This window comes from Felis catus, chromosome B2 (assembly GCF_018350175.1).
Source record: "Felis catus isolate Fca126 chromosome B2, F.catus_Fca126_mat1.0, whole genome shotgun sequence".
NCBI lineage: Eukaryota > Metazoa > Chordata > Mammalia > Carnivora > Felidae > Felis > Felis catus.
Window position 1 is genome coordinate 17,259,935 of NC_058372.1, and position 25,069 is coordinate 17,285,003.

The 25,069-nt window shown below is 42.1% G+C and overlaps 2 long non-coding RNA genes across 2 annotated transcripts in view; one reads left to right on the forward strand and one right to left on the reverse strand.

Moving 5' to 3' along the window:
* Positions 1 to 11,635, forward strand: part of LOC109499569 — a 28,045-nt gene extending 16,410 nt beyond the window's left edge. The window contains exons 2-5 of the long non-coding RNA XR_006597565.1: positions 526 to 637; positions 5,414 to 5,498; positions 6,148 to 6,217; positions 10,793 to 11,635. This is a non-coding gene — a long non-coding RNA (uncharacterized LOC109499569). The remainder of the gene's footprint in view (positions 1 to 525; positions 638 to 5,413; positions 5,499 to 6,147; positions 6,218 to 10,792) is intronic.
* Positions 505 to 25,069, reverse strand: LOC123385298. The gene is made up of 3 exons (XR_006597564.1): positions 24,509 to 25,069; positions 5,394 to 5,524; positions 505 to 2,464 (listed from the first exon to the last, which is right to left on the reverse strand). It is a non-coding gene; the product is annotated as an uncharacterized LOC123385298 (long non-coding RNA).

Below are 25,069 nucleotides of genomic sequence, written 5' to 3' on the forward strand. Positions count from 1 at the left end.
TGGGTGGCGCAGTCGGTTAAGCGTCCGACTTCAGCCAGGTCACGATCTCGCGGTCCGTGAGTTCGAGCCCCGCGTCAGGCTCTGGGCTGATGGCTCGGAGTCTGGAGCCTGTTTCCGATTCTGTGTCTCCCTCTCTCTCTGCCCCTCCCCCGTTCATGCTCTGTCTCTCTCTGTCCCAAAAATAAATAAAAAACGTTGAAAAAAAAATTAAAAAAAAAAAGAAATATAACATATTCAATTTCTCTTTTTGCTTCTTTTCTCTTCTTTCCTTTTCTTTCTGTCCTTCCTTCCTTCCTTCCTTCCTCCCTCCTTCCCTTCCTTCCTTCTTTCCTTCCTTTCTTCTTCTCTTTCTTCCTTCCTTCCATCCTTCCTTCCTCTCTTTCTTCCTTTCTTTTCTTTCTTTCCCTCTTCCCTCTTTCTTTCTTTCTTTCTTTCTTTCTTTCTTTCTTTCTCTTTCTTTCTTTTTCTTTCTTCTGTCAAATAGTTATCCTTTAGTTGTAACGTTAAAAATCTGTTCTCTCCCAGGCAGGTGTATGTGTCAGGATCTTTTCAGTTCTATAAACTACCAACTTACACAGAGACAGACTAAATACATTGAAATGAAGTGTTCTCTGCACTACTAAATTGGGATCTGATGGTAAGTCTGCTGAATAAATAAAATAGTATAGTATTCGTAAGTGAAATAGACCCAGTACTCATACTGATTTTTTTTAATGGTTCAAATGCAAAGTATTGTAATAGCTTCCAGTTTGTCTCAGAAAACCAAAGAGGTTCTTATTTAGAAACCACTGCAATAAGCCTGCTATTACTGGGGTGCATTGGAAATCAACAAGTGAATGAAACTGTTGTCTTGGAGTTTGAGTTTATTAAATAACATTTGAACATAATTGGCAGGAATTCTTAAATTCTAAAATTCTTTCCTGTGTCTCTAGCCCATCTGCCAAGCTGATCCTCAGGAATATATTTTTTAAATCTTTTTAAAATGTTTATTGGGGGGAGAGAGAGAGAGAGAGAGAGGCAGAGAGGAAGGGAGACACAGAATCCAAAGCAGGCTCCAGGCTCTGAGCTGTCAGAACAGAGCTCAATGCGGGGCTCCAACCCAGGAACGAGAGATTATGGCCTGAGCCCAAGTCGGAGGCTTAACCAACCGAGCCACCCATGTGCCCTATCCTTCAGGAATCTTGAACAGTAATGTATTGGGATGCTTTGTGAGTTGGGTCACACCAGAGGTCTCCAGTCCTGCTTGCACACGTGCCTTGGCAGACATGTGCACGCCATCCACGCATGCACAGGGATGTACATCCACACCCCCAGTGGCTGGCCGGTCCTCAGCCTGGGTCTAAAAGAAACTCTGACTTTTAAAAGGGCCGTTCTCTTTTTGTTTTAAACCATGATCTTAACGTTGAATCCAAAGCCCAGACAAACATGACGTCAGGGGACAGCACAGCAGGGCAGTTTGAGAGGATTAGATTTCTTTAAATTACAAAAACAGTAAGAGCCGGAGGTCTTCAAAATCAACATTTTATAATCTGAGTCACGCTCGTGTTTTTGCTCCTTTGCTTAGAAAAACAATGTTGTCAGAGTTGACCTCAAATCTGTGTAGCGGCACGTGACCCAGTTGGAGAGAAGCGTGCAAATGCTAAGCAGCATCTAAGTGGGGGTCCTCCTGCCCTTGGGATCCATACCAGGGATGGAAGTTCTGACGGTTGAGAATAATCATATTCTTCACTCATAGCGGAAGAACATTGAAATAAGAACAATGTATTACATAATACATTGATTTAAAGGTTTACTTTAACATCCATTCATGACAAAAACTCTCCACAAAGGAGGCTTAGAGGGAACATACCTCCACGTAATGAAGACCACATAATGAAAAATCCACAGCTAACATCATGCTCCACGGTGAAAATCTGAGAGTTTTTCCTCTAAGATCAGGAACAAGACAAGGCTCTTCTCACCGCTGCTAGTCAACACAATACTAGAATCCTCTCCATAGATATCAGACAAGAAAAAGAAAGCAGAGGCATCCAAATCGGTAAGGAAGGACAAAAGCTTTCAGTATGGGCAGATGCCGTGATGCCACATAGAGAAAACCCTGAAGACTCCATCCAAAAACTAGAGGAAACTGATAAATAAACTCAGTGAAGTTACAGGATAAAAAATTAACCTGCAGAAATCGATTGCATCTTTACACACTAATAACAAAGTCACAGAGAGAGAAATTAAGAAAACAATCCCACGTACAATTGCCAAATTACCAAAAAGAATAAAATATCTAGGAATAAACCTGACCAAGAAAATAATAAGGTTCACCGCTCAGAACCCGAACACTGAGAATAGGTGAGTAGACCCGCCACCAACCCCCTACTGACTCACCTGTCTCGTAACCTTCTGAAATTCAACTCAGTGCAGTGATCCTCAAGGTGTGGTCCCCAAGGCAGCAGGGGCAGCACCACTTGAACTTGATAGAAAAGCAAATTCTCAGGTTCCACCCCAGATTTGCTGAATCAGACACTCGGAGGGGGGTGAGCCAGGAATGCATGCTTCAGCAACCCCTCCAGGTGATTCTGAGTAGGCTCAAGTTTGAGGACCCCTGGTTTATACACTTCACGATTAGAAAGACCATCGGGTGTCTGAATATAAGCCCACCGTATGGCATGGCTTAATGAGAAGATGTATAAATCGAGAGGGTCTCTGCAACACCTGGCCTTTATTCTTAACATCTTTCTTGTGCCGAAACAAAGGGAGTTATGCAGAGATGGAGAAACTGTTTCTTTGCAGCCAAGGCTCATTGATGTAAAAGGCAGAAAACCAATTGGGTACCATATAAAGGTAAAAAAAAAGAAAAAGAAAACATTTAAGTTATATTTTCTGTTCCTTATAATAAAAAATATATTCAATTGGCTCTTTTTCAGTTAATGAGGAGGAACAGTAAGACAAAGCCGGGAAAAATAACTTGGTTTTCTACTATAGTTATTTAAGGGAGACGTGGCAGAGTTTATGAAGGAGCCAATTTTCTTGAAGGGCAGAGGCTTTCATTATATTCCTCAGGTACCTAGCTCACTCCTCAGTCTGAACTAGTTGCATAACAGATAGTCACTAAAATTAAGGGAAAAGATCAAAATAAAATTAAAAAGTAAAAAAAAAAAGAAAAAAAGGTGAAAAGAAAAAAATTGAAAAAAATACCCCAGGGAGAAATATAAACACGAGATGCTGAGGAAAAAAAATAGAAACGACATAAAGAGCAGGAAGGCAATCAAGTAGAAACTAGAAGAAAATGGCAGAAGGAAAAGGCAAAAGGATGATGCAAATGAAGAAGTGAAATGATTTATAAACTGTATCAGGGCGCCTGGGTGGTTCAGTCGGTTAAGCATCCAACTTCGGCTCAGGTCACGATCTCACAGTCCGTGAGTTCAAGCCCCACGTCGGGCTCTGTGCTGACCGCTCAGAGCCTGGAGCCTGCTTCATATTCTGTGTCTCCCTCTCTCTCTGCCCCTCCCCCAGTCATGCTTCGTCTCTCTCTGTCTCAAAAATAAACATTAAAAAAATTGATAGGAGTAAGGCTCATGAACTTCAAGTTCAATGATCAAGCTGCAAAGGTATACAACATTTCCTCTTTTAGAAATTATTTCTGAAAGTCCGTGTTCAAAATGGCGGCCGAATTTCAAGGACCACGAAGTTGGCTCTTAGGGATATGGGAGTGTCACAGAGTACTCAAGTCAAGGAGGAAAGGTAGCTGTGAGGAATGTGGTAGATGCTATGTCAACAGAAGAGGGGGGAGGGAGAGTTGGACTTTTTTTTTAATCTTCAATTTTGCTGAGAAAACTTCTCAGAGTTTCAATTTATAACAGCTGTTTCACAGATATGTAAGCATGGGAAACATGGCTCACTGGACCAAGGCCTGTGAATTCTCACCTTGAACCAAAACTCATTTCAGCTTCTTAACCAGTCACCACCCTATTTCATGCCTGGTTTCATCTCAGCAAGGAGCATTTGCTCTGATGCCACTCAGTGTGGTAACCGAATAGTTCAAGGGCAGTTGTAAGCAGAGTCGGACTAAGGGGGAAATGTAATCCGCCCTAAGTGTTGGCAGAAGACATTCCATCAACCCCCAAGAAGGAAACTACTTGTTCAAGAAAAGACATCAGAAAGCATAAGCTACCACAACACACACACACACACACACACACACACACTCACACACACTCACACAGCAGAGCTGGCAGCCACATCTTAGAAGTAGGAAGAATTGACCCAACTCTACAAGACGGTAGTTTTCCTAGCTAACTCTTGCATCTCAGAAATCGCTAGCCCTCCATGCAGCTTAACTGGATGCTAGACCTGCGTTTTGTCACCTCAGGCAATAAACAAAAAGAGGGCACCAAGGAGAAACAACCCACACTGCCATCGTCACCACACGTTATACATTCACGTGTCATCTGTTCAAACCTGTAGAATGTGCACCACCAAGAGTTAACTATGGACTTTGGGTAATGATGTATCAATACGGGTTCACCAACTGTAATAATGTACCACCGTGGTGGGGGACAGTGATAACGGGGGAGGCTGTGCCTGTCCCCACACACCTCTGTCTCCTCGTCTCAGTTTTGCAGTGAACCTTAAACTGCTCTAAAATAACACTGTTACACACACACACACACACACACACACACACACACACTTCCATTCCTGCTTTTTGAATCCAATCAAATGTTTGTCTCTATCACTAGGCTGGAACCTCCGATAATGTCAATGACGAGATATTCAGTGGGCCGGTGGGAAAATGGAACCTACCTTACAGACAGTTCCCAAACTTCTTAAGCTTGTTTAAACTTGCCATTGATTTGGCAAATAAATAAATTGACCTGACAGCAGTCAATCCTTAATAATCATAGAATGAAAACACACTGAGAAGTTAAACTTGTCTTAAGTTTATTTATTTCTTTTGAGAGAGACAGAGAGCTTGAGTGGAGGAGGGGCAGAGAGAGAGGGAGAGAGAGAACCCCAAGCATTGATTGTGTGGCTGTTAAGATATGATCGCACAACAATGGCACTGAGTCAAGACGGATGCGAGGCTGGAACGCACAAACCGTGAGATCATGACCTGAGCCGAAATCAAGAGTCAGAAGCTTAACTTCAGGCGCCCTTGAAGTTTAACTTTTTGCTCAAAGGAAAGCGTTACAAGGAAAAGACAGTGGGTAGGTGGGAAGCAATGTGAAACTTATATTTGTTTTACATACACGTGTAAAGATGCAAGTATATCCACCTAGGGATGTACGCTATCTTTTAATCTCTACAAAGACACTCCTCTGCTGTCGGGAAAGTTTTCTTTTGAGAGTTGGTAGACTTGGATTTGCACGCATGTCCCACTGGTCCCCTCGGTGCCTTACCGTTCATATCTTCAAAGCAGAGTACTGGGGCAATGTGAAGAAGTCTTTCTTGCGCAGCGCAACTCTCCAGTGGGTGATCGTTCTCGAATCAACTGAGCTCAGAAGGTTTGTTCTTGAATTAATCCAACTTACTAGACAAATAATACATAAAGTTCCACATGAGTATTTTTTGTCAGTAAAATAACAGATTTATGGTACTTTCTATTCAAATTGTTACACCATTTAAAACATTAAATCAAGGGAAGAGGCAAAAATGATTATGCAGCTGTCAAGATACGATTGCACAACAATGGCCTTGAGTCAAGATTGGGAGGCGGTACATCCTGTGCTGGCATGGAAGGCTGATTTATGACAAATGTCCAACACAGTGGTATTTGGAGTTTTTTCCCCAGTTAAAGTGATGGGGTTGATTTTTTTCAGGACCTACCATTAGAGTTACAACTTAGCATGTCTCTTGTATTTCTGATTCGACTCTAGTAGAATGCAAAAGAGAGAGGAGGCAATGTAATTCCTAAGTGCCCTTGTACACAGGAAAATAGAGTGTGTTTATGACGAATGTGTTTATGAAGAGCATGTCCTTATGAAAACACATATTTTGAGATCACCTTCTTCTCCTACTTCATAAGACTTAAGAGAACTAGCTTATATTGAGTACCTTCCACGAGCCAAGTATATTATAGCCAAGTATATTAAGTGTTCGCAACTAAGTCAAGTAGATATGATTATTATTTCCATTTCCCCATCCCATTTCCAGATGAGAAAACTGAAGCCACGAGGATAAAACCAGTGGTCGATGTTACCAGACAACTGGCGGGAGAGCTGGGGTAACGAGCCTTGTTCAATTACAAAACCAGAGTACCTCCTATCATACATTCTTGCACCCTTTTCTAGCAATATCGGTTGAAGTTCTGTCTTCTCTCGTTGCTTTTTGCCAAAAAGTAACAATTAGATACAACCCCCCCCCCCACACACACACACACATACATCTCTCCATAAATGTCCATATATGAGTTACAGGGTAGTATAGCGGTGAAGTGCCTGAACTCTGGGGCAAAAACTACCTGGGTTCACATAACAACGCTGACCACCTGTGTGCCACTCAGCAAGATGCTTAGCCACCTTTGGAGTCATTTCCCCATTAGTAAAACAGCTCTGCTGATAGCATAATCACTAAGAATGGTTTCTGAAATATTTTAAGTGCTGTGCCAGTATTAGCCACGACTGATATCAGTAAGGGCAGAACTCTTGGATAATATTTCTCATTCGGTATATTTTGGCTAGAGTAGTCTGGACGATTAAAATTTAGTGCTACGGAGGCAGAGATTAAAATTGAGACAGACGCATAAACCCGTTAGCTTCCTTTCTGCTCTATGCCCATAGGTTCCCTCACCCCACTCAGCTATGTCAGTGAGTATCATGGGTCAAAAGGGCTCCCTGAATCAGAACAATTTTACACTCCCAACAGAATACATGACTTGACGATCAGAGAGTAGGTTAGTCATGAAATGGAAGATGAGCCCTCTACTGTGGTAATTTAAAATACTGACTTTAGGCACCTGTGTTTACAGCAGCATCGTTCACAATAGCCAAAAGATGGAAACATTTCAAGTCTTCATCGATAGATGAGTGAGGAGACCCTGGGTGGCTCACTCTGTTAAGCCTCCAACTCTTGATTTCAGCTCAGATCATGATGTCATGGTTTGTGCATGGAGCCCGATATGGGCTCTGAGTCTAACAGCACTGAGCCTGCTTGGGATTCTCTCTCTCTCTCTCTCTCTCTCCCTCTCTCCCTGTCCCTCCTCCACTCTCTCTCTCTCAAAATAAATAAACTTAAAAAAAAAAGATGAATAAAGAAAATGTGGTCTAGCCATATGATGGGATATTATTCAGCCTTAAAAAGGAAGGAATTCTGGGGCGCCTGGGTGGCTCAGTCGGTTGAGAGTCTGGCTTCGGCTCAGGTCATGATCTCACAGTTGACGAGTTCGAGCCCCGCGTTGGGCTCTGTGCTGACAGTTCGGAGCCTGGAGCCTGCTTCGGATTCTGTGTCTCCCTCTCTCTCTCTGCCCCTCCCCCACTCATGCTCTGTCTCTCTCTGTCTCAGAAATAAACATTAAAAAAATTAAAAAAAAAAAAAAGGAAGGAATTCTGACACAGGCAATAACATGGATGAGCTTTAAGGATGTTATGCTAAGTGAAATGAGCCAGTCACAAAAGGACAAATACCGTGTGATTCCAGTTATATGAGATAGCTAAATTAATCAAATGGACAGAGACAGAAAGTGGAATGGTAGTTTCCAGGGGCTGGGGGAGATTGGAAATGAGGAGTTATTGCTTAATGGGTACAGATCTTTGTTTTTACCAGAGAGAGGGATCTCTGGGGATGGGTTGCATAACCATATGAATGTACTTAACACTACTGAACTGTAACTTAAAGATGGTTAAGATCATAAATTTCATGTCACGTGTATCTTACCACAATGAAAAAAAAAAAACCAATACTGATTTCAGTGAAACCAACTATAGCTGCCGCGGTGGCCCCTGATTTAGTGGGACAGTGTTCTGTTACTGATCTATGAGGTTAACTGAAATCGTCAATGCGTTTTCTCATCAGCAGCCAATCTCACTGACACACTGCAGCTGTTGTCTACACTCCACACTCCAAGCAAGAGCCTGGGCCACCCACCCCTTGACCTTTGATTCTTTCCTAGGGGAGCTACAAATATGACTCTCGTATTCAAGGGTACCTGTGGAGAAAACGCAAGTGTGTGTTCCTAGGTGGCCACCCTGTTGAATCCCCTTACCTGTGGGAGAAAAGGCAGGAGTAGGAAAATCTTCCTTATAGGGCAGTGATGTTAGATCACATAATTGTCAGACGCGATGTTTCTATTTCTGATGGCATCGTTGGAAGTCTAGGCACCACCCCAGGGTCTCTGCATCTGCACCCATGTTTTTGCATGGTGTATGAATGTGAGGTTTGTGTTTTGGAACTTGGGTAATTAGCCCAAGAAAAGAATGGCAGAGTCTCTTAATTAATTAGGACCTATTTAGATTTCTATGGTCAGTGGCTTCAATAGGAATCCTTTAGCTTAGACTTACGGCCTATGGATTTTTTAAAAATGTGTTTGAATTTCACAAGTACGTGTGAATGACGTATCTTTTAGTTTTCCCAGTTGGGAGGAAGGAGAAGGGAGGATAAACATTTTGTGTTACAAATGAGAGCGACCTTCAGGGCCAGCATATTAATTAACAAATGATTATTCTTCATAATAGTGGAATAGTGTAAAAAGGAATCTATTTTAGTAACAACAATTCCTTCATTCAGACATTGGCATAAATTCTTTACGCTTCCTGACTGCCTACATACTCCCGTGTGTGTGTGTGTGTGTGTGTGTGTGTGTGTGAGAGAGAGAGAGAGAGAGAGAGTGTGTGTGTGTGTGTGTGTGTGTGTGCACGGGGGGGGGCATCTATCATGTGGCATACGGAAGTGTAATTTGAAACAACAGCAATTCAGAAAGAATTCAGAAAGAATCTTCAGAAAGAAACTTCGTTGTTTTTTTTAAAATATAATTTATTGTCAAATTGGCTAACATACAGAGTGTAAAGTGCGCTTTGGGTTTTCGGGGTAGATTCCCGTGGTTCATCGTTTACATACAACACCCAGTGCTCATCCCAACAAGTGCCCTCCTCGATGCCCATCACCCTCTCAATGCCATTTTTCCCTCTCTGTTTGTAACCATTTTCCCCCTCCCCTTCCCCCATGGTCTTCTGTTAAGTTTCTCAAGATCCACACATGAGTGAAAGCCTATGGTATCTGTCTTTCTCTGTATGACTTATTTCACTCAGCTTAATACCTTCCAGTTCCATCCACGTTGCTTCAAATGGCCAGATTTCATTCTTTCTCATTGCCAAGTAGTATTCCATTGTATATATAAGCCACATCTTCTTTATCCATTTGTCAGCTGATGGACATTTAGGCTCTTTCCATAATTTGGCTACTGTTGAAAGCGCCGCTATAAACCTATGAATCAGCACTCCTGTATCCTTTGGATAAATTCCTAGTAGTGCTATTGCTGGGTGGTAGGGTAGTTCTATTTTTAATTCTTTGAGGAACCTCCACTCTGTTTTCCAGAGCAGCATCCAGATGGCTAACAGACACATGAAAAGAAACTTTGTTTCTGATACCTATCACCCCCACCACTACAAGCTTATTTCAAAAGGGCAGCTGTCAAGAAGTCTCTAGTTGGCTTTACAGAAAATGAAATGCAAAGTGACTGGTGTTTGACTCTGAATGTCTCTTGATTCAAACCATCTTGAAAAGTAGAAGCCTCTCTGAAAACTGAGTGCCACCTGTTAACTGGAAAAGGGCCAAATGACCTCTGACCGGACTGCTGCCAGGGAGGTTTGGCCACGTCTGTGATTTCCATCAGCATCCGCCTTCTCTGGCCCTTCAAGAGGCTGGGGCAGGCCTTAGTTAAGGAGGGGAAGTAGCTTTCAAAACACCGAGATTAAAGAAGTACCAGAATCAAACAGCTTAGTACAATGACCGATTCTCTTTCGCACAGTCCTCAGAGCTGACCTGTCCTTGGCCTTCCGAAAGGTTGCTTCCAGAATATTAAGCCGTCAGGGCACTGGGGAGAAGCCACAGCAAATGATGAGGCCACTGGGTGGGAAGACTGGATCTTAACAGCAAAATCAAAGTGATTCTGCCTGTCTTTAAGCCTCCAGAATCGCAGATAGGGCAGCACCGGTCAAGACCGAGCCATTGCCCTAAGAGATCTCGGATCACTGGTTCTCTTCTGAACTTGAGAAACTGGAAGTGGCCTTGCCAGGAACTATTTTAGCAGGGGTCGCAAAGTTTTACGAGAAGAGGAAGCAAGAGCTTTAAACCAAGTTTCCCTTTTGCATTTCACCGAGAACAGGTGTTTGCTTTGCTCAAGGGAAGACTTCCCGGGGGCGGGGGATGTCATGCACAGCTAAGAGCCGCGGTGGGAATGCTCCGCTGTCATACCTGGGATTGGTTCACATCACCAGTGTGATATCACTCCAGTGGCTTTCCCTGAATGTGATAATAAACACACGTGTGTTTTATTTATTTAAACACACGTTTAATTAATGTTTATTAAACATCTCATTTAATTTTCATCGCAATGCTATGAAATAGGCATTATGGTCCTCACTACAGAGATGAGGAAATTGATGCTTAAAGGGCTTGAATAAAATGTTAAGGTGGCAAAACTAAGTGGAGGAGTTGGGATTTGAGCCCAGAAAGTCCAGAGCTTTGCTTTCAGTCACATTTCTACAAGATGAGTGGCACACATTGTATCAGTTGCACAAAGTCACTAAAGAATCCTGGGTGAACGTCTGCCAAGCCCATCTGCTAATTTTCCTCTTCTTTCCAGAGCTGACCCATGAGCCTGGAGGTGTGGCCCTGCCTTCCTGCCACCTGACCCGGAGTCTCTCTGCTTCGCTGCTTTCATGTCCTTTCCAAGATTAACATTTTACCTACCTTCTTTCCACGACCTCCCCCCCGCCATGACCAACGCCCTCGACACTGTGTCCTGAATAATAGAATAGGACAAAAAGTCTTTACCCACGTTTCTGAGTAGAACGGCTATCACTCCGTGGGCTTTTAGAGGGGCACTGTCTATGCAGCCTTAGCTAACTGCATGGTGTCTTCTTTAACCAGAGGTCCACAATATCAAATCTTTTTCACAATGACATAAGGAGGAAGAAAAGAGTCACTTTAGCTGGTGACGATCTGCTTTCTCCTTCCAGCTTTTCCTGGATGCCTTTCTCTTTTCTCTTCTAATGCTTCCATTGCTGGATGTAAGAGGCTGCACTGTGTTGCTGTGTTCAAGATAGATGATAGATAGATAGATAGATAGAATAAATCTAGAGAGATTTAGATATCAAGATAGAAGTAGGTGTTACGATATCAAGACATGTATGTATGTGTATCATTAGTTTGGGTTCCCCCAGAGGCAGCCCTTAAAATAAGGATTCAGTGCAAATAGCAAACACTGGTAAGGGAAGGGATAAGAAACAGAGAAGGGAAGTAAACGAAAGAATAATCAAGCAACTTCCCACTGAGGGCAAATGGAGCTTAATTCTGTGGGGGAATGCCGGGGGATTGTGTAAAACTTCCTACCCTATGGCTCAGTCGGTTAAGGGTCTGACTTCAGCTCAGGTCATGATCTTGTGGCTTGTGAGTTCGAGCCCCACATCAGGCTGTGTGCTGACAGCTCAGAGCCTGGAACCTCCTTCGGATTCTGTGTCTCCCTCTCTCTGCCCCTCCCCTGCTCGTGCTCTGTCTCTCAAAAATAAATAAACATTAAAAAAATTAAAAAAAAAAAAAACCCAAACTTCCTACCCTAAGTGGATCACTACCATCAGCTCAAGCTCCAGCCCCAAATCCACTGAATCAGAACGTGAATTTTTAACAATATCCCCAAGTGATAATCTATGGAATGCTAGGGCAGAATATGCCTCAACATTAAAGTAACTAAGGGGCAAGAAAACTGTGAGATTTATCCTCACCTGACATGGGTTGTGAGCGACTTCTTGGGGTTTGAATTCTCGGGCACTTACGGCTCAGCCTTTGCACAAGGCAGAACATCAGTGCTCCAGTGGCCAGAAAGAAAGTCCTCAGACAATGAAAGGTTTCTTAGATATAAAGTTTAGCTTGAATTTCATAATAATCACCACCACAGCTGTCGTGCTGGTTCAACATTAAAGACACATTTAGTAGAGTCAGGTAAGCAGCATTTCATCTAGGCTACATAAAGCTGTTCATTCACCTAGCTGGGAAACACCAGCGTCACCATTTACTTTAGAGGCATTAAAGTAAATGTAACATTGTATTTTATCAGGAGTTATTTCAGGCGTAGGCCATGAGTGGGGTCAGGAAATAGGTCTCCAAACTTAAAAAAAAAAAATCCTAAATAAATTTTTAAACTTTTGAGAGAAAGAGAGAGAGTGTGTGAGTGCACGCGGGGGAGAGGGGCAGAGGGAGAAAGAGAGAGACAGAGAGAGAGAGAAAAATCTCCATGCTCAACATGGAACCCAATGCGGGGCTCAATCCCATGACCCTGGGATTATGACCTAAACTGAAACCAAGAGTTGAACGCTCAACCGAGTCACCCAGGCACCCCTAAATAAGTTTGTATGTTTAAATAATGGGATCATAGAAAAGTATGAATCCAAAATTTGGGGACACAACAATATATATTTATTCTAAGCTCAAAGTATATGCTCAATACTTCAGCGTCATTACATAAACTACAAAATACCAATGAGTTAGCTACGTTTCCTTTGCTCCATCTTTTGTTCAACACAACACCGAATGAATTTTAAAATGTTCAAAATATTGTAAAATTACATTCATTCCTCGTTTATCAGGAAATGGAAAACTTTTGCTCAAAAAATGAAACATTAACGCACACGGTATATTCTTAACATACGTTAAGTAATGAAACCCTACAAAATCTGTTCTTATGACCCTTTCTCTTTGTTTCTCTCTCCTCTGCCTGCCTTATAATTCCAGCCATTGATGTGATGAAATAAGTCTCTGAAATAAGTCTTCCCTGGGTACCCTGAGCAGAGCATTTTCCGTGCACTTCCTCACATTAAAAGTTAGCTGCCTGTTAGAGAATAAAACCTAGTGAAATCCTGCTTTTGCACAAGTGCTGTCTCTGGTTTCATGAGTTTTTTCTTCTCTGGCAAGGACAGTGAGGAAGACATCAGAGGCTTTCGATCATGCATATCTTTTTTTTTTAATTTCTAAAAAATGTTTTATTATTTTTGAGGGAGCAAGCGAAAGAGAGAGAGAATGCAAGTGGGGGAGGGGCAGAGAGAGGGAGACACAGAATCTGAGCTGTCAACAGAGAGCCCTACATGGGGCTCAAACTCATGAGCCATGAGATCATGACCTGGGCTGAAGTCAGACACTCAACCGACTGAGCCCCCCAGGCGCCCCAGTCATATCTGGCTTTATATAGCACGGTTGACAGACTCACTGATATTGAAAAGAAAAGTTCTGCCAAATTTCACAATTCATTCCTCATTCTATTCTGAATTTCAGTTAAACAAAAAAAGCCACCTTAGAATATCAATTTGGGTATTTTCCTCAAAGAAATAGATTCTCCCTGTCCCCGAAGCGTGTGCAGAAGATGATTTGTAGAGACGTAGAGGTGGGCGGGGGTCACGTACCAACAAATGATGCATCTGAGACCCAAGCTGCCAGTACAGAATGGGATGAAATCTTCAGGATGAGAGTAAATCCGAGAAAACCAAAGGTCTGAAACTAAGTGGGTTTGTATCAGAAACTAGATGGGTTCTAGACCAGTGCTCTCCAACAGAGATGTAATGTAAGCCACGTACACTATTCTAAACGATTCTAAACGTTCTAGTAGCCCCATTGAAAAAGCGAAAAGAAGCAGATATAAAGTGTATCTAACTACTATCTTATTTAACCCAATATGTATAAAATGCTATCATTGTTAATATTCATGAAATACGTAGCATTCTCCTTTTTTTCATACCAAGTCTTCAAACTCAAGTGTGAAATGTCCACTTTGTAGCACATTTCAAGGGCTCAGCGCCACCTGTGACCACTCGCCATCACGCTGGTCAGCTCAGTTCTAGACAACCTATTAATAAATTCAATTGCTTCTCAACTATTTGCGGGATCCTTAACAGCCAGATCAAAAACACTAGCTGTAATCCTGGAGCCAAAGCTTCTTTTTTATTAGAGTGAGGTCTGACCTCTTTCATTTATACTTAGAATTCCAGCTACCTCACAGACTTTTCTCTAAGGATTGTTTTGTCATCCAATTCAATTGCACATGCTTTCATTCATTCTAAACACATGTTATGAGCAGTACCTCCGTCCCCCGCCCCCCAACACACACACATAACCTGAATTATCCTACCCTCTTACCCCGGGAATTGCCTTAAGTTAGAAAAATACTTTAATTCTAATTTGCTTTTTAGCACGGAATGCTCTGCTTACGAATGCCATCGGTGTAAGGTACCAAAAAACCCTTATGTCAAAGCTTCCACTAAGTCTTTGTGTGGCCCGAGGAGAGGCACCAAAAAGCAAATGGCTGTTAGAAAAAGTTACATGTACTAGGGCTCGTTTTTTTTTTTTTTTTTTTTTTTTACGTTTATTTATTTTTGGGACAGAGAGAGACAGAGCATGAACGGGGGAGGGGCAGAGAGAGAGGGAGACACAGAATCGGAAACAGGCTCCAGGCTCTGAGCCATCAGCCCAGAGCCTGACGCGGGGCTCGAACTCACGGACCGCGAGATCGTGACCTGGCTGAAGCCGGACGCTTAACCGACTGAGCCACCCAGGCGCCCCAGGGCTCGTTTTTTTTTATGTGCTCTGGGTCTCTGGTCAAATTCTGGAATTAGGAAGGAGACAAAGGGCGGCCTGTCACTTCAGTGCATAATCATATATATCGCCATCCCCTCAAGGGAGCAGCGAGAACACACTATACTATGTTGTAATTCGAGAAATGTTTCTCATCCCTAGCATGGATCTTGGTCGTGATGTTTGGAAAACTTCATGTCTCTCCCGAGATCATAGTTACCTATGAGATGACCCAGAAAGACTAAGAATAAAGCAAGTTTGTGCATTACACTACCAGGGAAATCTCAAAGAGCTCTGAACCTGGAATGCCAACATTTATCCTGAACTGTCCCTAAACAAAAACCCTGTCTCCCAGTGATACTCTAGCTTAATTGGGGGAAACGTCTTGCTGCAAGCGATTGCCCTAAGGATCGCATTGGTTCAGGTGTGCAAATGGGTGCAAGGGGATTCTAGGACATTCCTGATGCCAGTGAGTATGGGGTGCATTTCTCCAAAGGGAGATGAAGGTTCACGTTCTGGTGGTTTGCAAAAGAAAGCCCCCCTCAGGGGGACATCGACCTGAGAATTGGGGGACAGGGCAGGGCACACTGGGCCTATCTGTGAAGGGCTTAACCCTCTGAGTGATATTCTCTTGGACCAGTAAAATCATCTTGTAAAGCATACACTATGAATGCCTCCGATGTTGTATTCTTTTACAGCTTTTCCAATAAAACTCTCATGTGATAGAATAAAGGCAGGACCAGCTACATTATTTGTAGGGCCAGGGCAAAATGAAAATGCAGGAATCCTTGTTTAAAAAAAAATTAAGAATTTCAACACAATGTGGCACATACCTACAATGAAATATCGCTCAGTCTTAGAAAGGAAGGAAATTCTGACGAATGGTCAGGAACAAGCAGCATGATACTAAAAACAAAAGAAAAATTTTAAAGCAGTCAGAATAGGGGTGTCTAAGTGGCTCAGTTGGTTAAGCATCTGACTTTGGCTCAGGTCCTGATCTCGTGGTTCACGAGTTCGAGCCTCATGTCGGGCTCTGTGCTTACAGCTCAGAGCCTGGAACCTGCTTCAGATTCTGTGTCTCCCTCTCTGCTCCTCCCCCATTCATGTTCTGTCACTTCCTATCTCTCAAAAATAAATAAAAACATCAAAAATTAAAAAAAAATAAAAGCAATCAGAATAAAAGGTAGATTACCTTTTATTAGACTAAAGGCAGAATTCTCATTAGCATTACAAGAGACCAGAAAGCAACAGAATAATGCCTTCCAGTAATGGGAGAAAGTGGTTGTCAACCGGGAAAGTTCCATCTAGCTCAATCATTATTCAAGAACAAGGCGAAATAAAGACAATTTCAAACAGATCGAGCCTGACAGTTTACAAATCATGGACTTTCCATCACTGAGAGAATGAAAAAAGGATGTACATTAGTAGGAAGGAAACTAATCCCAGGAGGAAACAGGGGCATGCAAGAAATGTTTTACAGTTTTTCATTCTACCTCCATTGTCTCTTATAATTTTTTAATTTTCCATTTTTTGTTTCCTCTGTGCTACATTCTGAATACTTTCTTCACATTTTTCTAGTTTGCTAATTCTGTATTTAATTGCTAACCCTGATCTGTGATGGTTAGGATTAAGTTCAGGTAAAGTAGTAGAAAAACCCGTTTTTGCCATGGCTTTAAAAAAGAAGAAATTCAGCTTTCAGTCAAGATGGAGTAACAGGGGACTGGATTTGTTCTCCCGTCTGGGGAGGAAAGAAACACAGACAACACCTATAAGGAACAACAGTTTTCGGGGCTCCTGGGAGGCTCAGTCAGCTAAGCGCCCAACTCTTGGTTTTAGCTCAGGTTATGATCTCGCGGTTCATGAGTTTGAGCCCCACATGGGGCTCTGCACTGACAGTGTGAAGCTTGCTTGGGATTCTCTGTCTCCCTCTCTCTCTGCCCCTCCCCCAACCTCTCTCTCTCAAAATAAATAAATAAACATTAAAAAAAAGAAGCAATAGTTTTCAAGACTCTGGACATCAGGTAATAGAAGATAGTGATCCTGAATGAAAAGGAACAAGTAAAGTAAGTCCTATGATCACTCCAGCTTGTTGCCGTGGGCGAGGTCTCATCTCGGGCTGTGTCACCAAGAGAGAGAGCTCAAGTACAGCCTCCTGGAGTCTGATTTGAGACTGAGGATCTCAGGAGACCAAGACAGATAGAGGTCGCAGGACAGAACACTGAGGGGAGGAAAGCTGTACGTAGACGGAAACGCAGAAGTCCAGAGAAGGTTCTCCCCCAGTAGTCAGCTGAGAAATAATCGCATGTGTGTGAGGAAACCATCTGAAGCTAGAGAATGAACAACCCGAAATGGTCAGAGGAAATAGCTCCTGAGCTCACACAGGCCAAGGAATAGTGCCCATTCCCAGAAGTCGTTTAAAAAAAAAAAAAAGTATGATTCATGGGGCACCTGGGTGGCTCAGTCGGTTGGGCGTCCAACTTCAGCTCATGTCATGATCTCACCGTCTGTGGGTTCGAGCCCCGCGTCGGGCTCTGTGCTGACCACCCAGAGCCTGGAGCCTGCTTGGGATTCTGTGTCTCCCTCTCTCTCTGCCCTTTCCCTGCTTGTACTCTGTCTCTCTCTCTCTCAAAAATAAATAAAACATCAAAAAAATTTTTTTAAACCCTCTGATTTGTGAGGCGTGGGGTAGAGTACATGGAGAGGTGGCTGAAGGAGTTCAAGAGATACAAACTTAGAGTTATAAGATAAATAATTCTTGGGATGTAATGTGCGGCATGGTGACTGTAGTTAACGCTATTGTATGTTCGAAAATGGCTGAGAGTAAATCTTAAAAGTTCTCCTCCCAAGAAAAAATTATAACTGTCTAGTGGTGGATGTTAACTGAATTTATTGTGGTAATCATTCAGCAATATAGAATTCAGGTATAATATATATGATATTGTATATATGACATACTATACAATTATTATTACATATTATATATATAATCATTATGCTTACACCCAAAGCTAATACAATATTGTATGTCATTTATATCTCAATAAAAAAAGAATAGACCTGAATACCTCTACATCTATAAAAAGAACTTCAATTTGTAGCTAATAAAGAATATTCTAGGCTCAGATGGCCTATGGGGGAGAAACATAGATCTGATATACGGTTTTCACTGTCTAAACTTCTTGCTTATTTTAGATTCATCTAATGTATGAAAGACAATGGGACATTTTCCAAGACTAGTAAGAGCAACATATAAGTAGGGCTCATGAATTCTACCAAACATTTGCAAATAATACCATTTTTACACAAACTTTTCTAGAAATTAAAGAGAATACTTCTAAACTCATTCTATAAAGCTAAACTTACTTTGGTAAAAATATTAAAAGACAGGAAAACTTTGGATCAATACTTCTCCTTAACTTAGGTGTAAGAATTCTTTTTAAAAATACAACAAATCAAATGTAACAAAAAATAAAAAGCATATTATGAGCAAGTGAGATTTATATCAGGAATGCAAGGTTGGTTTAACATTTTAAATACTATCAATGTAATTCACCAAACCAAAAAAGAAAACCCACATAATCATCCCTGCAGATGTAGGAAGGTCTGACAAACCCAACATCTGTTTCTATTAAAACCTCCTTAGAAACTAGGAATAGAAGGGAACTTCCTCAACTCAACAGAAGACATCTACTGATCTACAACTACCATAAAACTCAATGGCAAAAGACTGAATGCTCTTCTCGGTATGAAGATAAAGATGAGAATGCTTGCTCTCACCCCTTGTATTCAACACCATATTGGAAGCTCTAACCAGTGTAATAAGGCAAGAGGAAGAAAGACAAGGCATCATTTTAAAAAGGAATAAAAGCTTTTTGGTTTTTTTTTTAAGGCAACATGAATGTCTACGTAGAAAACTCAGTGTAGTCTACAGGAAAGATACTAGAATCAATCAGTTAGTTGAACAAAGTTTCGGTATACAAGATCAATATACAAAAGTGAATTATATTTCTGTAAACTAGCAATGAATAATTGAAAGATCGAAAAGCAATGACATTTACAATAGCATGATACTATGTGATATTTAAGGATAAATCTGGGGGCTCCTGGGGGCCTCGGTTGGTTACGCATCTGACTTCAGCCTAGGTTATGATCTTGCAGTTCATGGGTTCGAGCCCCTTATAGTATTGGGCTCTGCACTGACAGCTCAGAGCCTGGAGCCTGCTTTGGATTCTATGTCTCCCTCTCTCTCTATGCCCCTCCCCTGCTTGTGCTCTCTCTCTCTCTCTCTCTCTCTCTCTCAAAAATAAATAAATAAACATTTAAAAAAAAAGGGATATATCTGACAAAAGAAGTATCCTGGAAACTATGAAACTATGCTGAGAGAAATTAAGGAGGGATGAAATGAATGGATATATCTATTTTGTAAGTCAGAGGATTCAACATTACGAAGATAATCAATTTTCTCCAAATTGCTATGTACAATCAGTGCAATCCCAATAAAAACCTGAGACGACTTTTTTTTTTTTGGTAAAAAACGAAAGCTGATTCGAAAATTCATTTGGAAATCCAAATGACCCAGAATATCCAAAGCAAATGTGGGAAAGAACAAAATTGAAGGCCACTAATTAATTTTGAGTTATAAGGGCATTCGAATGGCAAAAAGAAAATGAACACTCAATAGTAAGCGTGCCCAAAGTTTGTCCAAATAAAAAGATGTGAAACATCCGTTGTGTTGAGATGTAGTAATTAACAAAATAGATTGGTGTGGCATCACATAGATTGGCAAAGGATCACATAGACTGGGCCCAATAAATCCTTGCTGGATATAATCAAAATTGGTCAGATAGTAGTCTTGAAGGTTGAGGACACATTAGAAATTAGCTGCTTTCAAACTTGATTAACACAATTGTATTCATTTATGTATTATTTTTACCCCACTCACTTCTTTAAAAGACTTGAAGTAGCTGGTAATTAACTACGAAAGTAGCCAAAGGCTTGTTACCCAACGTATATATTTTTTACCCTTGTGTATTTTCCTAATTTGTCTTTCATCAGACTAGAGGTTCCTGAGTGCCTTCCACTTTACAATACTAAGTAAAACATAGATCTGATATATGGTTTCCACTGTCTAGACTTCTTGCTTATTTTAGATTCATCTAATGCATGAAGGACAATGGGACACTTTCCAAGACTAGTAAGAGCAACACATAAGTAGGGCTGTCGTCATGGTCCTTCTTGTGTTAGGAATTTTCCCGTCATTGTTCCAAGAAGGCAAACACTTGGGAACCACACTGCAGGAAATGAATGGTTTCATGTAAATAGCCATTTGCCACACAGTCCAAAGTATCATAAAGTGTCTTACAATGATGCATTTCCTACTCAGCATCTTCCCTTCCTGAAGAAAGTTTGATCCTTTCTAGAGGAGAAAATGGTGGCTGGGGATTTACATTGCCTCTTGAAGAGATTTTCTCCATGTTTATGAAAAATTATACTGGCAATTAATGATGCTTAACATTAGGCATTACGGTGATCTTTTAGGTGCACTGCTGCTTTTAATAGGAATCAGGAAAGTCTTTCATGTGTCTTGAAAATGCTGTAGGTTGATAAGGGGGAGTGTCTGATCCATGGGTCTGATGTATGCTTGTTTGGGATAGGGAACAACACTTTCCATTTGAATTTTAAAAATAATAATAAATGTGACCCCCAAAAAAGCACCATATACTTTCTTCCAAATGGGCAAGGTAAGCATCCTTATCTTTTCGAGAACTTGGATACTGGACAATTAAAGGCTTCCTACATTTGAATTCTGTTCTCATTTTTATGTTGCCTATAGTGGCCTTTCTATATACAGATAACATTTCTTTCTGCCTCTCATCGACTGTTGTTCAAACTCCCTAGGATGTTTCACCAGGACCTTCACGAGGACCTTCTGGTCCTTGCTTACCTCTCCAGCTTCATTTTTTTTAATCCTGCAGGAACACATACATATGTGCATGCTAGCCTCCCTCTCTCTGCTATCTCCATCCCACACTGCCTGATGAGGCACCACGTTCACACCTAATAAGGTGGTCATATGGAAATCATTTCAGTTCCATAATGGCCTAGGTTTCCACCAGATGTTGGGCCTTTGCCCATGTTGGTCTATCGGCTTAAAATATTGTTCCTCATATACTCTTTGTTATGGACTGCATGTTTGTGTCCTTCCCCCTGCCCCCAAAATTCATATACTGAAACTCTAACCCCCCCAAAGGGCAGTATTCGGAGATAAGGCCTTTGGGAGATGATTTGGTTATGAGGGTGGAACCTCCAAGATGGAATTAGTGTCCTTATAAGATAAGGAGGAGAGCTAGACCTTTTTCTGCCATGTGAGAATATAAGAAGGTAGACCAAGAAGTGGGTTCTCACCATAACCTGACCATGGTGGTACCCTGATCTTAGACTTCCAGTCCTCAGTGCTGTGAGAAACAAATGTTTGTGAGTTAAGGCTCCCAAACATTGAGTAGTTTGTTTTAGCAGCCTCAACTAACACTGTCTTTGTTTGGCTAACTTCCACTGAACCTCAAGTTCAGGTTACTGGGCACTTGCTTTGAAATGCTATTGGTTGATCCTGCTTGTCAAGATTAAGACTTCTTGTATGTTAACCTATCCTCGCCTACCATAACACTTATTTCACAGTGTTTTGGAGCCACTGTATTTTCAAAAGATGGCCACACCTGTATCTCTGATCCCACATGCTTTTACCGGGCTGTCCTTCATCAAGAGGTGGAGGGCAGAAGTTGGAGGAGCCTAATTCTCCTTCCCCAGAATCCAGGCTGGCCTTAGAAGCCAATAGAATATGGTAGAAATGATGGTCTATGTTTTCCAAAGCTGGATCAGAAAAGGCCCTGAAGCGTTTTTGTGTTACTGTCTCGACACTTGCTCTGGGGGAAGCCAGTTACCGTGTGAGAAGCCCATCGCCCTAAGACTGTTACACTGGAGAGGACACTTACATGTGTTCTCAGCTAACAGTTAAGCAACAACTGCCAGCCAAGTTAGTGACGACATCTCCGGCTAATTTCAGCCCCCGGCCATCAAGTCATGCTCAACACTGCGTCTTCTCAGCTAAGGCCCAGACATCGTGGGCTCCCGTACCTTGTTTAAATTCCTAAGCTGCAGGGCCGTGGGCATAAGAAAGTAGTTTAAGCCCTAGACCTGGGGATAATTTGCTACACTGCCCTAGTAATGAAATGATAATTATGAAACGGAGGTTCACTTATGTAGGCTGCAAGATCCCACAGCAGACTCTGCAAGCATGAGGACGAGGACTATATCTGATTTGTTTACCACTGTAGCCTCAGCTTTTAGCTCAATGCCTGGCACATAATAAAGGGCTGGATAAGTAATCTTAACGAAATACGTAAATGAATGGAAGGATGCACGCCATGTTCCTCTAGCTTTGGGCTTACCCACGTCTTGCTCACACCTGAAGTTTGGTGATCTAGTTATAGTCGTTTGCCCAAGATCCTGCTTTTTTCTTATCTGTGATGTTCTATATCATTAATTCCCACAGTGTTCCTCTTGACCGTTCCTTGATTAGTGTTTGGAATGATGAAGTGGCCCAGAGAAAGGCCTTGGACCAGGTGGGTCTCAAGAGGCCCGCCTGGTACAGCCCCCAAGTGGCCCTCCTTTCCCCAGAGGGGGTGAAGTGAGGAATTACAAGAAGCCAGTAACCCTCCGAGGTCTGTGAACTTGACAGTGGTCTCCATGAGGGTGCAGAGATGTTCATTTGCCACATACTGCTCCTCTCTTTCTCCTAACCCTCCCAGGGTGTGGGGATGGAAGAGATTACAGAGAGAGAGAGCAATCCCACCAAGAACATCATCAACTCTGTGCTCCAGGAGTGTTAGCTGGTGGGGGGCAGGAGGTCGAAGGTGAGGGGTAAGGAATTCAGGCACTCTGCTGTATGAGATAATATCCACGCCTTAAAAAGTCTGTCATCTTCCCTCTCCACCCAAACCCTTTCTCTTCCCTTACACATGCTCTCTCTCTCTCTCTCTCTCTCTCTCTCTCACACACACACACACACACACACACACACATACACACACACACACACACCCAGGAGGAAGCCTAGCATCCTGAATCACCTCTGGTTGTATGTAGAATGGGCGTAGCCTTCCACACTTAGCCCAGTCATAGAGATAAAATAAAAATAAATAGAATAAGGAAAATAGAAAGAGAAGGGGGAAGAGAAGGGGAATAAGGGCTTTTATTTCATGTTTGCTATATGCCATGAAATAAAATACAAGCCTCTTTGCGTAATGCCATTTCATTTGAAGCAGCAATTCACAAAATAGGTCTAATTTCTAATTTGTAGGCAAGAAAACTGCTGTTCAAATTGTTTAAGTAACTTACTCAAGATTGCAGAGTAAATGTAAAAACCAGAATTTGCAGCCAGATCTGGCTGTCTCTAAATTCCATGCTCTTTCCATTCAACTGGTCTACAAAGGGGTTCTATAAAAGTATCCCAAGTATCCAAATAGCCAAGAAGGATCACGTGTTCAAGAAGGATCACGACATGGGGTCACGTCAGTTCTGACTTTGTGCGGATTTGGACCCCATGTTACACCACCTGCTTGAATTCTACTCTTGCTTACACAACTACCTGGGTGTCTAAACACAGCTCGGAACTCCTGGATGATCTGGAGTACAGAGTCTTGGCTGCACCTGCAAAGAATTCAGGCTATGAGATTCCAACACAGAGCATTGCACCATAGAGGAGATGGTTGAGAAATCTAGCTGATGGCTTCCAGCCACACATTGCTTCATACCCAAGAATGCATTTCTGTTTCTGGCAAAAGACAAGTGACCTTCCACGATCCATTCTGGTCAACCACATTAGCTATTCTGATCATAGCAGCCACTGTGAACTGAGTTGGTTTTCTAGACTCCCCATACAGCGTATACACCAGCTCCATTTGCTAGGGTGACACAGTCAGTGATTTCTTCAACGTTTACAATAAGTGAGAAGAAAACAAAGGACCAGGGGCGCCTGGGTGGCGCAGTCGGTTAAGCGTCCGACTTCAGCCAGGTCACGATCTCGCGGTCCGTGAGTTCGAGCCCCGCGTCAGGCTCTGGGCAGATGGCTCGGAGCCTGGAGCCTGTTTCCGATTCTGTGTCTCCCTCTCTCTCTGCCCCTCCCCCATTCATGCTCTGTCTCTCTCTGTCCCAAAAATAAATAAAAAAAAACGTTGAAAAAAAAAGAAAACAAAGGACCACAACAAAGTGCCTTGGTGCTGGATCAAGTCACTCAAAGATCTCAAGGAATTCTCCAAAGTGTCCTGTTGCTACCTTGAAACATGGGCTTGGGCTGCTGAGAACGTGGCCAGTGGTCTCTGACTGTCAGCCACATTCCAGAACCGTAAAACGAGGAGTGACCTTCCAGCAATTTCTTTTAATTGTTTGCTTTATTTTTCCTATTCAGCAAACATTTCCTGAGCATCTGCTTGGCCACTGACCCCTATCGAGGACACCAAGATGTAGGGAATGTGATCTGTACCTTCAGAATATTACAAAATGTTGGACAAAGGATAAGTAATCAACTAACACATGCCCCAGGGTTTTGTTGTTGCTGTTGTTTTCACTTGAGACATTGATTGCATTGGTAGGGGATTAGAGAAACGGTGGAATGAAAGATACAAAGCTTGAAAGGGAGACCGGACATTGCAGGTGCCAGGACCCCTTAGAACTCCCCCACTCTCACCCTCACAGTCCATAGACTCTGTGTCGACTTTTTCATAACCCTTCTCTGGGGTGGCCCAGTCTTGCCTAAGAACATTCCTGAAATTCAAGGGAAGCATGTGGAAGGGAGCAGTCTATTCCAACAGGCAGTTACATATTTTATTTTGATCAAGGGTTTACTCTGGTTTGATTCAGTTCATTGTGACCTAGACATTAAACTACAGAGCAGAAATAAATGGTCCTATATCCTGAGTTTAGCTAGCTCCTCATACCTAGTGATTATAGAAAAGAAGTTACATATTTCAGCAGATTGCTTTGTCATTTACGACCCTTTGTTGGGTCAAAATATAATTGCTCATAACATATGCATTGTGATTTTTAGTTCTCAGAGTCAGAATATATGGTCGAGTATGTAATTAAAATTGACGACAACTTACACATCAGTTACTGTGTTAATCAGTGGTATCCAGGCCCTTCCGTTTTAATACATCCCATATGGTCACTTTCTCTGAATGTTGTGGAAAAAAATTAAAAACCCTTCTCTATAAATCCTACTTTTTTTAATGTTTATTTATTTATTTTG